General features: G+C 42.9%; 1 protein-coding gene across 10 annotated transcripts in view; it reads left to right on the top strand.

The window, feature by feature from the left end:
• The first annotated feature begins 435 nt into the window (after positions 1-435).
• Positions 436-15,026, top strand: part of RGS6 (regulator of G protein signaling 6) — a 640,379-nt gene continuing 625,788 nt past the window's right edge. For 5 of the 10 annotated variants that reach the window (XM_037738572.1, XM_017528743.2, XM_037738570.1 and 2 more), the window contains exon 1: positions 1,367-1,631. The gene's annotated coding sequence lies outside the window, so the exon portion shown is untranslated. Of the gene's footprint in view, positions 588-783; positions 1,277-1,366; positions 1,632-1,774; positions 2,091-15,026 lie in introns of those variants that run through there. The other 5 variants (XM_017528742.2, XM_017528740.2, XM_017528738.2 and 2 more) reach the window with 3 other exon arrangements.

Here is a 15,026-nt window from a genome sequence, read left to right as displayed (position 1 = left end):
GATATTGCACATAAATCCCACGGTTACGTCCAGCACTAATGATCTTGTCCTATGTCCACCTGCAGCTTCCTGAATCTGTAAATAAACATCACATTTCAAATCTCCACGTTAAAGAAAGGCATCAGTTCAAGTCACGTTCTCATTTTCTGTCAACTTTTTTCTTCTTCCCCCAAGAATATTTGAGAGTCAATTTTCTCGAAAGCACTTTTGTAGTGTTCCAGATAGGAATCATCTTATAACACTCCCAATGCAGCGCGTGGTGTGCATGTTGAATAAATAAAAATGATGAGCTCAGGAACAATATCACCGACAATCGCGGTGTCCCGTTTTAGTTTAGAGGGCGCCAGCAACACGTCAGTGAGGGAGTCGGAAGCCACGGGGCACCTCACCCCGGGCCGGGAATCCCTAAGAGAACCTTAACGCCACTGAAGTTTCCAGACGGGGTCAGTCTGGAATTGACGAAAGGAGCCTCCGCCCGGTCGAGGCAGTCTCCCGGTTTTCTCGCGGCTTCTGGAGGAGGAGGAATTTCTCGGTTTTCTCCTCCTCGGGCAAATCACGGTCTGCGCCTTCCGCGGCGCTGGGAACAGGTGAGCCCGGCGGCGGCGCCCTCGGGACGCGCACAGGTGCTGGTCCCCGCCCGCCGGCCCCTCCCTGCGCCACGAGGTCCGGGCCCAGGTGCCGGCGCCCAGGTGCGCGGGGCACGGGGCTGCAGCTCCGCTCGGCATCCGACAGCGGGCGCTGCTGCAGCAGCTCGCGGGCCTCGGAGCTAAACGGCTTCGCGAGTTGGGGCAGCTCCTAGCGCTCGGCCCTGCTCGGCGGCGAGAGCTCCGCCCGGGCGCCGGGCTTCCACAGCCGCGAGAGACGGCGGGCGCCGAGGGGACGGGCCGACCTCCGCGCACCATTTGCTGGCCCGGTGCGGGCGGGCGAGCGGCGAGCGCCCGGGAGAGCGGAGAGCCAGGCCAGCCCGGAGTGCGCCGGAGACACCCCGAGCGCCCCGCGTTCTGGCACCATGCGACCCGCCGCGCGTCCTCCTCGCGGGCCCGGGGCTTCGCTCTCCGCTCGCTGAGCCCCTGCGCTCGCCACCACGGAAACTCGGAAAGAGGAGGCGAGGCTGTGGGGAGCGGCGCGGGGACGGACTAGGCTTCCCCTCCGCCCCCAAGAGGCTGCCGGTCCCCGGTTCCCTGGGCTTCTCCAGCTTTATCATGAACCTGGCGCAAGGTTGGCTTTAGGAGAAATTCAGGAGCCGGAGAGTCAAGGCAATTCTTTGGTTGCTAAGGTAATTGTAGTTGAGACAAAAATGGGCAAGAAACAAACGGGGGAAAACATGGTTTAAAACAGTATCCCCCCTCCCCACCCCTTATGTGTTGATTTCATCTCCTGGGTGTGGGTGCTTGTCCATTTCAGATGCGTGACAGGTGCCCGTGTGTGTGTGTCTGCAGTTTGGGACTGTGGAAGCACGAGCTTACATAAGTGGTTAGGCAAGCTGGCGTGTGGACTTGTGTGGGATGGGTGCAGGTCTGCATATAAATCATGTTCCTGGGTTTCTGGGTGTGAAGCGCACACCGACGGGGACGAGGGTGCAGAGGATGGCGCTTTTAGGTACTTCCAGCCTTCCGATGTTGTGATCGCAGGTAGGGCAGCTTTGCCTCTAAATCAGGCGTTCATTAACTTTTTCTGTGAACGAGCTCGCCCATTTGTGGTCTGGAAGAAAAGAAGGCGAGTCTCCGTGGTGAGGTGTGGAGGGCAGGGGCGGGTGGGGAGGTTTGTTGTTTGGGAACTGCGCTAGCAAAGGAAGCGGTGGCTATTCGCTAGGAGAGAATGACAACTGAACTGATTGCGTGAGGAGTGGAGAGACCGTGTTTACAGTCACCGGCAGGCTGCGTAAAAAGTGGTCCAGTGAGACCAGGGAAAGTGACCCAGAAAATTTAATTTTGTTCAGAATGAAAGCTGCTGTATGTCATTTTTTCCCCTTAATTTGACGGAGTGGGAATGTTATTTTCTTTCTCTCTCGTTGAGACCAGTAGCGTTTCTATGTTACAAACCGAAGCTATTTGGGGTCTCGTGGACTTGGAATTATCAATGCTTAGGAGGTGAGTTCTGATCAATATCTTTAACAGCCCCAAAGAAAAACTGCAGAGATAATCGAGATTAGGTAAAATCTACCACGGGACCCTTTTCTCTCCAGAGTGGGTGAGAGATGGAAGCACTGGACTTGTAAGTATCAACATGGAGTTAGAGAATGAGCTACAAGTTTGTGTGTGTGTATGGTCTGTTAAAAAGTGTAAGACTTAAAGGAGACTGTTAGGTTTAATGTGTTGACAACACGGCTCTTATAGATCAATTTTCATAGGCAAATAGGTAATTACATGGAGTGGGAGCTGGGATGTTGGTGGGAAACTTTCTGTAAGATGCATATTCTTTATTCTTAATTTATTACTTTTGCAATGGGTAGGATTACTCTGTGAAGGAAAGTAGAGGGCTGAGGGAAATTTGGTGAGACTCTTGAGAGAGAAACCTTTGCAAGCCAAATCTTTCATGCTAAACAGGGAAAGCCTAGATGATGAATTCTGAGTTCTTTGATACCGTACCACTGTTAAGCTAAGTCGTCGTGTAAATGTGATCTTATGCACTATAAGCTATAGCTATATGTGGAGAGAGAGTCTATTTCCAATAACTCGTCCTTTCCTGAAAGCATCTGCAAGTTCTAGAAATGTCAGCTGTTAGGAGGTATTGTGATGAAGGAGAGAGGCCACTGGTGTTTCCTTTTTATATTGATTCCAGCAGATCTTAACTTCCAGTTTTCTTTAAGGAATTTCAGTTAACATTCACTAAATTTATATTGCTGAGAGTTTCAGTAAAACAAGGTTAGTTTTTCTTTGAAGCAATAAATTTCATCTTATCAAGTGAAACATTACAACAATGCTTTTGTGGCAGAAATGTTTATTTAAATAAGTTCATTTTCATCATTTATTTTTGATATGCAGAATAAGATCCCCAACATAGGTGTTTTTGAAGTCCGTAGACATTTCTTGAGAAAGAAAAAAAAAAATTTAAGGTTACTGTGGCCAGTGAAATTTGCCAGTAATTTTGGATGTCTCATTGCCTACAGGGACATAATTTTATGTGAAAGCAGGATCATTTTGTTTCTTATGTCTCTCATCTTCTCCCATGCATTTTATCCCCTGAACTCCTAAGACTTTGCCAGGAATTGCTGAACATTCTGCTTTGTGCCAGGGGTTAAATATCAGGGGGATGGAAATAAGGAGCCGTGTGTCATATAAACGTATTTCAAAAGGATGTTTCCATAGCTCTGAATACTGGGATTAATTTTTCCTTTAGCTTCGCAGTTAGCTTGTCTTAATTCATAGTGCTCTGAACCTAGGAATGCATTTAACCTCTTCTTAGTGCCAGCTGGAAGGAATATATTTACCAAATTTCATCTTCATTGTAACATATGGCATGATATAAATAATTACTATACACACACTATCCTGATGTATGGAAAGAAACAGAATTACAAAATAAACTTTCATGTTGAGTGATATGGATATAATATTTCAAAAAAACAATTTTAACTTTTCCCCTGATTCCAAAAGCAATATTTAGCTATTGAGAACAATTCAGGGAAATACAAAGAAAAAAAATAAAGGTTATCCATAATCTGCTAAGGAGGGGAACCACTATGAATGTGTCTTTAAGTGTATATTCTTCCAAATATTATTCTAGTCAATTATTATATTTCTACCCAGTCACCCCTCTACCAGAAATTTTTATAAATATAAGATATAACTAGGAAATATAACTTGGAAATGTATTAAAGGTTTGGGAAATTACTGCTTGTTTATGGAATGATTTTGATCAGATATTAGTTTTTATTGGTGGTCCTTATTTTCAAAGAGTAGGTTCTTTTTCTGCTCTTTGAGAGCAAGTGTTTGCACTTTGGGCTGGTAATACTTGGGGCTTCCTATCGGATTTAGGGATTAAATCATCAGAAAAGAAGTGGGAGATTGGCCATTGGGGGTGGGAGACCTGAGTTCTGGTTGCGGTTACTCAGTCAACTTCTCCTGTGGCCTCTGGGCCTCTGTTTCCTTAAAGGGCAAACGGCACTTTTAGATTTAACTCGGTAAGCTAATTTGTTGCTTTGACATGAGAATGATCTTTGAAGAGGGCTCATTCAAACACAGAAACACCTGGGGGTCACCCCCAGAGTCTCTGATCCATTTGTCTGGGGTAGGGCCTGAGAATGTGCCTATCTGACAAGTCCCCAGATGAGCTGACTGCTGGTTTGGTGACAGTGAAAACTAGAGGGTAAGGGTATTAGGGTTCTCTTAGAAGAACAAAACTAATATATATATGATATGTGTATGTAATATATATACACATATATGTGCGTGTGTGTATATATATAAAGCAGAGCTTATTAAGTTATTAAGTATTAACTTACCTGATCACAATGTCCCACAATAGGCTATCTGTAAGCTGAGGAGGAAGGAGAGCAAGTCCGAGTCCCAAAACCAAAGAAACTGGAGGATGTTCGAGGGCAGGAAGCATCCAGCATGGGAGAGAGATGAAGGCTGGGAGGCTAGGCCCCTCTCTCCTTTTCACACTTTTCTGCCTGCTTTATATTCACTGGAAGCTGATTAGATTGTGCCCATCAATTAAGGTTGAATCTGCCTTCCCCAACGCACTGACTCAAATGTTTAATCTGTTTTGGGCAACACCCACACAGACACACCCAGGATCAATACTCTGTATCTCCTCAATCCACTCAAGTTGACACTCAGTATTAACCATCACAAGCCCGCCCCTTATCAACTTGAACCCATACACAGCTCCTGAGATCATACATAACCTTCAAATAAAGACAATAATTAGTCATAATTATGCCTAACATAATACAACTATCCTTCCTACAGCCAGAAATGCACCAATCCCCAACCCAAATACTATTACATAAAGTTAACAATACTTAAATGCTGATGTGAAGTCAATAAATCTTATGTCACGTGACAGAGAAAAAGGAAATTAAATATATTTTCTTAGAGCAAGTGTATATATGCACATACATGTTTTTAACTAAAGGAGGAAATACTCATGACAGTTACAGTCCTCATTTCTGCAGCTGGTCATGTGATCATAGCTGGTAATGATGTGACTACCTTTTTCTACCCATTTTGTATTCCTTTTGCCTGCAGCAAGCACCTCAGCAGGTTGTGGTTTTTTTCTTGGTGGAGTGACCCAAACTTTCATTCCTGAAGAGTCTGGACCATTTGTAGCCCTGCCTGGATTGGGCTGTTGTAGTTTCTCATTGACCTTAATCACAGGGATGGTAATACTAAGAGACACCCTAATGGATCTCCTGTGTTCCATATGTGTTCTTCTTTACCTCCGCTATAGAGTAGTAGACCGATTTCATCTTGTTAGTCTGGGTCAATCACCCCAGCCAACACTGTAACTCCCTTCTTAGCTTGTTGATTTAAAGGTAGGAGGAGCCCAAAGTGTCCAGGTGGCAATCTTAACTTCTAGTTTAATGGAATCACTGTTGTGTCTCCTGGTGGCAGCATTTCTCCCTCTGGAACTAAGACCTCTAGGCCAGCAGAATGTAATGTCATGGGAACAGGAAGCAGAGCTTTTGCTAGTGGATCACTAGGGGTGATGGTGAGTGGTGCCACTTTCACTTCCACCCCTTGATTCCTATACCTGTGAATCCTTACTATGGGAGAAACAGTATCATATATCGAATGCTGATTCAAATCATACACAGTCTTCTGGAGAACTTTGCCTCAGCCCTGCAAATATTGTCACCTAGTTGGGGTTGTAATTGTGACTTCAAAAGGCCATTCCACTGTTCTATCAATCCAGCTGCTTCAGGATGATGGAGAACATGAAAAGAACAGTGAATTCCTTGAGCACAAGCCCACTCTCACACTTCTTTGGCCATAAAATGAGTGCCTTGGTCAGATGCAATGCTGTGTGGAATATCATGATGGTGGATAAAGCATTCCGTGAGTCCACAGATGGTAGTCTTGACCAAAGCATTACGTGCAGGATAGGCAAACCCATATCCGGAGTAAATATTCCAGTGAGGACAAATCTCTGCCCTTTCCATGATGAAAGAGGTCCAATATAATCAACCTGCCACCAGGTAGCTGGCTGATCACCCCGAGGAATGGTGCCATATTGAGGGCTCAGTGTTGGTCTCTGATGCTGGCAAATTGGGCACTCAGAAGTGGCCATAGCCAGGTCAGCCTTGGTGAGTAGGAGTCCATGTTCCTGAGCCCATGTGTAACATTTATCCCTGCCACCATGGCCACCTTGTTCATGGGCCCATTGGGTGATGATGGGTGGCTGGGGAAAGAGGCTGAATGGTGTCCACAGATCATGTCATCCTGTCCACTTGATTATCAAAATCCTCCTCTGCTAAGTATGGCTATGCCAATTGTGCATTCTAGTACTGGGAAAATTATCCCAGTATGAGTTTGGGGACCCACTGGACCCACTATAAGTTGGACATGAGCTAAAACTCCATTAATTACCTGACCTCCATAAGCCTCTAGTTTAACTGGAGGATGGTGATGACATTTTGTGTCCCCTGGAATATCAGCTCAGAGCCAGTGTCCAGTGGTCCCTGAAATGTCAGATCATTTCCCTTTCCCCAGTGCACAGTTACCCTGGTAAAAGGCTGGTGGTCTCCTTGGGGAAGAATGAGAGAACGATTCACTGCATAAATTTTTGGTAATATAGTTAGGGCCCTTCCTCAAGGAGACCCAGCTTCCCCTTTATCCAAGGGGTTCTGGGTCTATAAAGTGGCTCAAGTCTGGAAATTGAGGAACTGTGATTCTGTGTTTTTGTAATTCAAATTAGTCTTTTGTCCATTCAACCTAAAAGTTTTCTCTTTTATATAATTTAAGTAGGAATGCAGTAGGCTTCCCAGCAATTTCTAGGAACCCCATGATTCATTAGCCAATGCCAGAGCTCTATGCAAGTCAGACTATTCTGATTGCCACTTTGCCTCAGCTATCCACTGTGGTATCTGTGCCCACCTTGCCTTTGATGGTTGATTGCTGCCATTTGGCCCCTGCCACCTCAGGATCCAGTTGTTCCCATTGTATTTAAATTTTGTAGTTGAGTGACTGTGGTTCTCACCATTAAATCTGACATACAGAGAAGAGCAATTATGGGGCTCTTCAGAGATGCAGGTGCTGCCCTCACAAGTCTATTTTGCAAGGCATTGGTCAAGGGTACATCTTCTGGACTCTCCCAGCTGGGATGAGTAGGTCTGAAGTGACTAATCCACTCTGTCATTCCAATCTCCCTAAGTCTTTGGATCCCTTCCTCTACATTAGACCAAGGGAGATCAGGCATTTTCAACTTGCTCACAGTGGGCCGCCTTCAAGAGCTTGTGTCTGTTTCTCCACAATTTTGGCTCTTTCTCTGCAGGAGATAAGACTCTCACTCGGGGCAATCCTAGCAGGTTTGAGGCTCAGCATCTGCTTCTGAAGCCATGAGACAGAATCCCTGAGTTCACTATTTTCTTTCATCAGTTTGTCCATTGAGCTTAGGAGCAACCAACCAGCTTCATTATGTTCCTTGTTTCTCCACATAGGTCAAATGTATTATGTGTAGAGTCACTAAACTTACCTCACACGAGTGGTGAATAAGTGTCAAATGCATTTATTTTGCATAACTCTTTAAACAATTTCTGCCAAGGACTATTGGTGTTTTCTATACTATTAGAGTCCTTAGCATTTTGGGGTCTAATCATATTAAGCAGCCAACTCCAGAAACCCCAAAATCAAGGAAAGAACTCCATCCTTAATGTTCTGTTCCTCTAGAACCACTCCTGGTACCAAAATATGTATTAGGGTTCTCTTAGAGGGACAGAATTAATAATATATATATATATGATATATATATATATATCATATATATATATATCATTCATATATATGATATAAATATCTTATATGTATATGATATATATAAACTCCCAATATATATAATAAAAAACTCCCTGATATATCTATATATATTTTATATATGATATAAATAAAATATATCTTTATATGATATATAGTTATAAGATATTTGTAAGATATATAGATATATCAGGGAGTTTTTTATTTATCTTATATATATGATATATATCTTGGGGAATTTATTAAGTATTAACTTACACTATCACAAAGTCCCACAATAGGCTGTCCGTAAGCTGAGGAGAAGGAGAGCCAGTCCAAGTCCCAAAACTGAAGAACTTGGGAGTCGGATGTTTGAGGGCAGGAAGCATCCAGCATGGGAGAAAGATGTAGGCTGAGAGGCTTGTCTCGTCTCTCCTTTTCACGTTTTTCTGCTTGCTTTATATTCACTGGAAGCTGATTAGATTGTGTCCACCAGATTACACTGAAGGCTGAGGGTGGATCTGCCTTCCCTCGCCAGCTGGGGGAACACAAATGTGTGTGTTGCCCAAAAGTTTAATCTCTTTTGGGCAACACACACACAGACACACCCAGGACCAATACTCTGTATCCCTCAATCCAATCAGGTTGACACTTAGTTTTAACCATCACAGTAAGCTCCTTGGGACCAAAAAGCCTATTTGACTTTTCTTTGCATCTGTTCATCCAGTGTCCCAAAATACAGTTGCCAATAGGTGTTCAGTAAGCATTGGTTGAATCGATATCAGTTTCTCTTAGGGAGGAATATCTTTCTGGAGTAGTCAAGACAAAAGAATAATCCAGAATTTGGAAACATTAAGTCTGTAATAAGAGTTCCAATCATTCAAGGACCACAGTACTTCAAACTGTAAAGAAAGCAAAAATGCTTATTAGTAGGCAGTTAAAATGATCATTAAACCTATTGAGTTACATTAAATAACAACTAAGAATATCTGCTTGAGATGTTACAAACCACAAAGCCTGCCAAATACTTCACTCTGAGACCTGGAAGAGGTCATTTATTTTCTAACACATACACATATTCCAAAAGAGAGGGGTTTGCTATTACCCCAGTTATCAAGGCAGCAGGTAAAGCAAGCAATCACCCCTTCTCCCCATCCCCCCCATCCCTCCCATCAAGAAAAAAGGCAGAGCAATGCCCTTTAGAACTCTATCACCATTCTGTTAGATAGGTCCCAATTTTATGATTGAAGAAATTTAAAACTTCAGAGGGAGAAATAAACCTGCATACATCCACAAAGCGAAGTAGCAGCATCAAAAATAAAATCCAGGACTCCTGACACCAAAGGGTGGTGTTCTTCACCGCTTCCCTCTGGTGATCTTGAATATGTGTATTTGATAGGAGATTCTAGCTGGCTGAAATACCCTAGTTAGAACTTTTGGTTGTCCTTATTTGGCTGCCTTTTATATAGAAAATTTATCTTTTCCTTCTTCTTAGGTGCTAGTAACATAGGGTGGTACAAGCAACCACAATTTTTATGTGTGGTAACTTCAAAAAATGTGTAAATATTTGGATATGAACAAAATAGATACTCATTTAATAATAGCTCAGGCTATTCAAATAGATGTTCATTTATTAATAGCTCAGGCTATTCAAATGAATTGTCCTAGAGGCTGTCTTGGCATTTCACAGTAATTTGGTTAAACCATCAAAGAGAAAGCCACCTTTAGATCTGTCCATGGTAGAGTTCACCCATTCACTAGTATCTGCTTGACCCAAGAGCCTATTTTCTTGCACGCATGGAAGCATTGCATTCTACAAAGCCAGCTGAGGTGAGGTCCCCTGCATGAATGAAAGCTGGTGATGGCAGCAGTGCTCCCTTGGAAATACCCCAGGCACCTGTGTTGGTCCCGTGAAGACCTGGCTGGCCTGGAGCCCAGAGAGAGAACTGCTATTATTTGCTCTTAAAGGAGCACAGCAGACATTTTAAAATCGTATTAATTGTGTTTCTGAACCTTAGTTTTCTCATCTGTGAAAGAATAATTTAAAAAATACACCTTGAATATGTGTAACCATGAAGAGAATGCAGGACCCCGTATGAAGTACAGGGTACAGAAAGCATAGACACTTAAGAAGATGGGACTCTCACAGCACAGTGCCTGTTTTCTAATAATTTTTATCATGAGTCTGTTGAGAAATAAGTATTTCAGGATAATGGTTCCTTTTTCTGTTCCTGAGGAATTGCTCTGGTAGTCCAGCATTTGAGGGGCCCCCAAGTCTCTGAGACTCCTGCTCCACAGTTCTCACATTGGAATTTGAGGAGTCCATTAGAAAGCAAGTGGCCCAGATGTCTGAGTGGGAGAAGGCAGCATGGGCAAGACCTTTGTGATAACCAAAGATGCCTCCGTTTCCTGGAGGTTAAAGACCATTAATCACCAGCAGGAAGAGAAGTGAAAAAGGAGACTGCTGCTGCATTGATAGGGCTTATGCCAGACCCCCAGAGCAAGCCCACATTTTATTTTTTTCTCTGCATCCTTGGGGTTTCTTACAGTGCTTGGCACATAGTAGGAGTCTGGTAAATGTTTGCTGAGTTATTGAGTTGCAGAGTGACAGCTGTGGGTGGGGGAGGAAGGATTGGCTAGTATTGATAGGAATTCATGGACTAGTGTCGGTACATGGATTATGAGCGTGGATGCAAGGTGCATGTGGTTACAGCATGGTTACAGCACTCATTCTTGTTGCTTTCTTGATTTTGCCTGGCAAGATCCACTTCATATCCATGATATAGTGAGACTGTCATCCTAGCTTCTAGTTTTACATTAATGTTTATCTACCCCATTGAGTGTTGGTCTGTTTGGCTTTTTTGTTTTATGATTTGTGTTTAGAATTTTATCTCCACCTCCAGCACAAGGCCAATGCATATAGTAAATGCTTGACAAAAATTGACTGCCAAAACAAAAACTTGCTCAGCCTGCAAAATTATGGGTCCGTCATATGGCTGTGGACTGATCTTGCAAAATAACAATCAGCATTTGTTAAGCTTTTTCAAGTCAAAGTCCTTTAAGAGATGTTAGGTGCTATAATGCCCATTTTATAGATGAGGAAACTGAGTGGAAACAAGGTTCAGCCACTTGCCCAAAGTCAGATGGTCATTGAGGAACCAAGATTTAAACTCATGTCTTATCTGACCCCGAAGTCCAGAGTCTCTTTCATATATCACAAGATGGGGAATAAACAGAGACCCTACCCTTGAGATCATTTTGGTTGTATTGGAGAGATGATAGGAATAAATAGAAAATTGGCAAGACAAGATGTTAAATGATAGTTTAGGAAAAAATGCGGGGGATTTTGTAAGTCAGATTTGGTAGCAAATAGATGATGAAGACAATAAGTACATTATAGTTTACCTCAGAGACAGCATTCTGTCATCAGATCTGGAAGAGACAGGCTTTGGGAAATAGGAAGAAATTTGATAGGTGCAAAGAGGGATAACGGCAAAGTTTTCAGATGAAAGGTGTTGATAACACGGTCGTGTGTCACTTAATGACCACGATACATTTGGAGAAATGCAGCATTAGGTGATTTTGATCTAGAGTGTACTTACACAACCTAGATGGTATAGCCTACTGCAAGCCTAAGCTATATGGTATAGCGCTCCTAGGCTACAAACTGTGCATCATGTTACTGTGTGAATACTGTAGGTAATTGCAGCACAGTGGTATTTTGTACTTAAATATATCTAAACATGGAAAAGATACAGTAACAATGTGCTATTACAATCTCATGGGACCCCTTTCACATACGTGGTCCACCACTGACTCGTGGTGCATGTCCGTAATTTGTTATTAAAACAATTGTTTGATTTCAGAGTAAGGACTAATATAAAATTTTGATAGTTAAAGCCATCTCAGAACACTCTAGCTAAAGGAATAAGTCCTGCCCCTTCTCATTGTTCTTCATTGTCTTACCTGCCCTATTTTTGATCATAGCTTTATTACCACAACATTGCATTATATGTATTTACATATTTCTGTCTCCCTCTGCTAGAATATACATTCCATAAATGCAGAAACTCTTATTTCCTGTTGTAGCTTCAGCCTCTATCACAGATTGTGATTCGCATAATTGTTTAAGAACTATTTGTGAAATGAAGGAAGGAAGGAAAAAGCGTTTTAAAAATGAGTTGCAAACTCAAACACTCAATAGACCAGTTAGGTAAAGGAAATAAGTAAGGTTTCTTTCACAATGATAGCTTAAGTTGTAATTTTTACAGATCAGAAACATGCTTTGTTTGCGCACTACACATACAGAAAGCTTTTGTTCCCAGAAAGAAATACATTTATATCTATTTTTCTTGAAATATGGGGTCCTTTGACTCATTGTCAAGAGAGACCTGGGTACCAAATAGCATTTCCTTTTGTCTGAAAGCAAAACAGCCATGCATGTGTGTTGATGAATGACACCTGACCCTGGACCTCAGGGTTGGGACTGCATTAGGGACAGATGGAGACTGTGTTGAAGTGAGAAGTATGTGCTGCTCAGAAAGCCCTGTTGTTGCTGAAGTGTAATTCATTTAAAAATCATTAACAACTAATTTCAATTAGAAAAATACTATGTATATCAGGCCGGGAGTGATGGCTTAAGCCAGTAATCCCAGCACTTTAGGAGGCCAAGTTGGGTGGATCCCTTGAGGTTGGGAGTTCGAGACCAGCCTGACCAACACAGAGAAACCCCCATCTCTACTAAAAATACAAAATAAAGATTAGCTGGGCATGGTGGCACATGCCTGTAATCCTAGCTACTTGGGAGGCTGAGACAGGGGAATTGCTTGAACCCAGGAGGCGGAGGTTGCAGTGACCCAAGATCGTGCCATTACATTCCATCCTGGGCAACAAGAGCGAAACTCCATCTCAAAAAAAAAGAAAAATATTATGCATGTCTATACTGCCCAATCAAAGAGAAACACCTTTTGAGCTGGCTGCATTTTATGGTGTGACCTCTCTAGAAAAAAAAGATAACTTTAAATAACATGTCCAATATATTTTCCCCTTAAACTTCTGTGTAAGTGCTACAGTGTTTAGATTCCAAACCAAGCAGGAAGATGCCATTCTATTATTTGCTGACCATACATCCTAATACAAAGAGTGATTCAGCAGCTGGTCAAAATAGAAAGGACGCATTCACAAAGAATAAATTTATTGATTACATTTTAGACTACTTTTTTTTTTTTTAAGGGGAAGGTACTTTCAGGATAGCAGGTAGTTTAGGGCTTGGCTGCTGGTTTCTGCAGATAGCCAGGGGTATGTGACAGACAGGAGACAAAGTAGCTGAACTCTCTTGATCTTCGTTGTGATTGCTTTGCAGTTGTTACTGAAAGAGTGTGTACCTGGAAACAATCTCTGGTTTAGTCAAGTATTAATGGGGTTATGGGGGAGAGATGTTTCCTCTTTCCCCAGGAGAGAGACCTGGGGTCTCTGCTGCTCCTCCCCACTCCTTGCCCTGCTGGTCTGCATCAGACAGTGCATCTGTCTTCCTACCAAGTATCCATTTCCAGATAATGATTAATCGAATATGGCTCCTGTGTTCAAGAAACTTAAGATTCTGGAGGAGGGGAGAAAGGGAAACAAATGTGGTAAGCAATATATGGAAAATGAGGGAGAAAGGACTTCTGCTGAGAGATTTCCCTGAATAGGCTAAGTAGATGAATTGGACCTTGGAGGACCGAGGGGTCTGGGGCCTGCAGAAATGGAGTCAGGGACAGGGATGGCAAGAGTATGCTTGAGGCATTTCAATGTAAACAAAAAGTATACAGGTGATCAAATGCAAGGAATGGGCAAAGAAGACTTAATGTCCCCCGTATAGAGAGTGGGGTCCTTAAAAACCTTTCTGGTGGAAGGAGTCCATGTTGATGAACTTAAAACTCTAGTGAAAACAAGGATAGGGGAAATCTAGGTGTAAGCAAAACTGTCCAGTAAGTATTTGTCATATTTACTGAAAGTAAAATGAGAAAAGTAGATTGTGAGTGACATTTTACTCACCTTATGTTGGTAAGAGCAGTGTGCCACAGTGAATTTTCAGTTACTTCCTGCTGTTTTCCAGGTTATCCCCCCCACCCCGACCTCCCCTCCCTTCCCCTGCTGAGTGAAATGCTTACAGGTGACTTTGCTTTATTACACTCAGTGCACAATTCTCACGCGCAAGGGCCATTTCCTCCGTGCCAGGCTTTCTGTACAAACGTTAGTTCCTTTCTGTCAGAGAGGCTGACTGCTGACTTCTGGGTCTCCCTGTGGCTGAAGGGTAAAGTGGATAGATACATCTTTATTTAACTTAGTTGACATGAGTGATTAGGAAGTCCTCAGATACCTCACCCCCACGTGTAGGGTATTTAGTGTCATGCCAAAGCATATGCTGCCAGTTCCAGGTTTTCATTTGTTTTTTGGCTTCCTTTGGATTTCAAAATCTTCTCTGCAAAAACCACTTCCCCTGCCTGCCATCTGCCTTAAAACCCCCTCCCCCACTTAAAAAAATCTGTTTCTAATCCCAAGAGTTTTTTTTTTTCCCCTTGAGACAAGGTCTCACTCTATTGCCCAGGCTGGACTGCAGTGGTACAGTCTTGGCTTACTGCAGCCTTGACCTGCCAGGCTCGGGTGATCCTCCCACCTCAGCCTCCTGAGGAGCTGGGACTACAGGCACATGCCACCGATCTGAGCTGATTTTGTATTTTTTGTAGAGACAGGGTTTCATCACGTTGCCTAGGCTGGTGCAAGATTCTTATGTCTTCTAATTATTCTTAACAGGAAAGACCAATTGACTATCAAAAATGTATTTGGAAATAGATGTAAGTTGAACTTTGCTTATTGGGAATTCTTGGTTGGGGGAGTTTTTTGTAGTTGAGATTACCACGTTGTTGGACATATGAAGATGAACAGCGACGGATAAACCTAGATGTGCAAGTGGGGGCCAGAATGTGAAGGAACTTGAACACCACATAATAGTGATGATAGTGATGGGGATTCAGTCTTCTCTCTGAACAAATACCAATACCCTAACTGAATGGAAGCAAAATCCAAGTATCTCAAGCAAAAATAAGTTTGTCTGGCCACATAATCTGAGAATTCAGGCATAGCTGG

Source organism: Cebus imitator, unplaced genomic scaffold, assembly GCF_001604975.1.
Source record: "Cebus imitator isolate Cc_AM_T3 unplaced genomic scaffold, Cebus_imitator-1.0 Scaffold54, whole genome shotgun sequence".
NCBI classification, from domain to species: domain Eukaryota; kingdom Metazoa; phylum Chordata; class Mammalia; order Primates; family Cebidae; genus Cebus; species Cebus imitator.
This window is presented reverse-complemented; position numbering and strand designations above follow the sequence as displayed.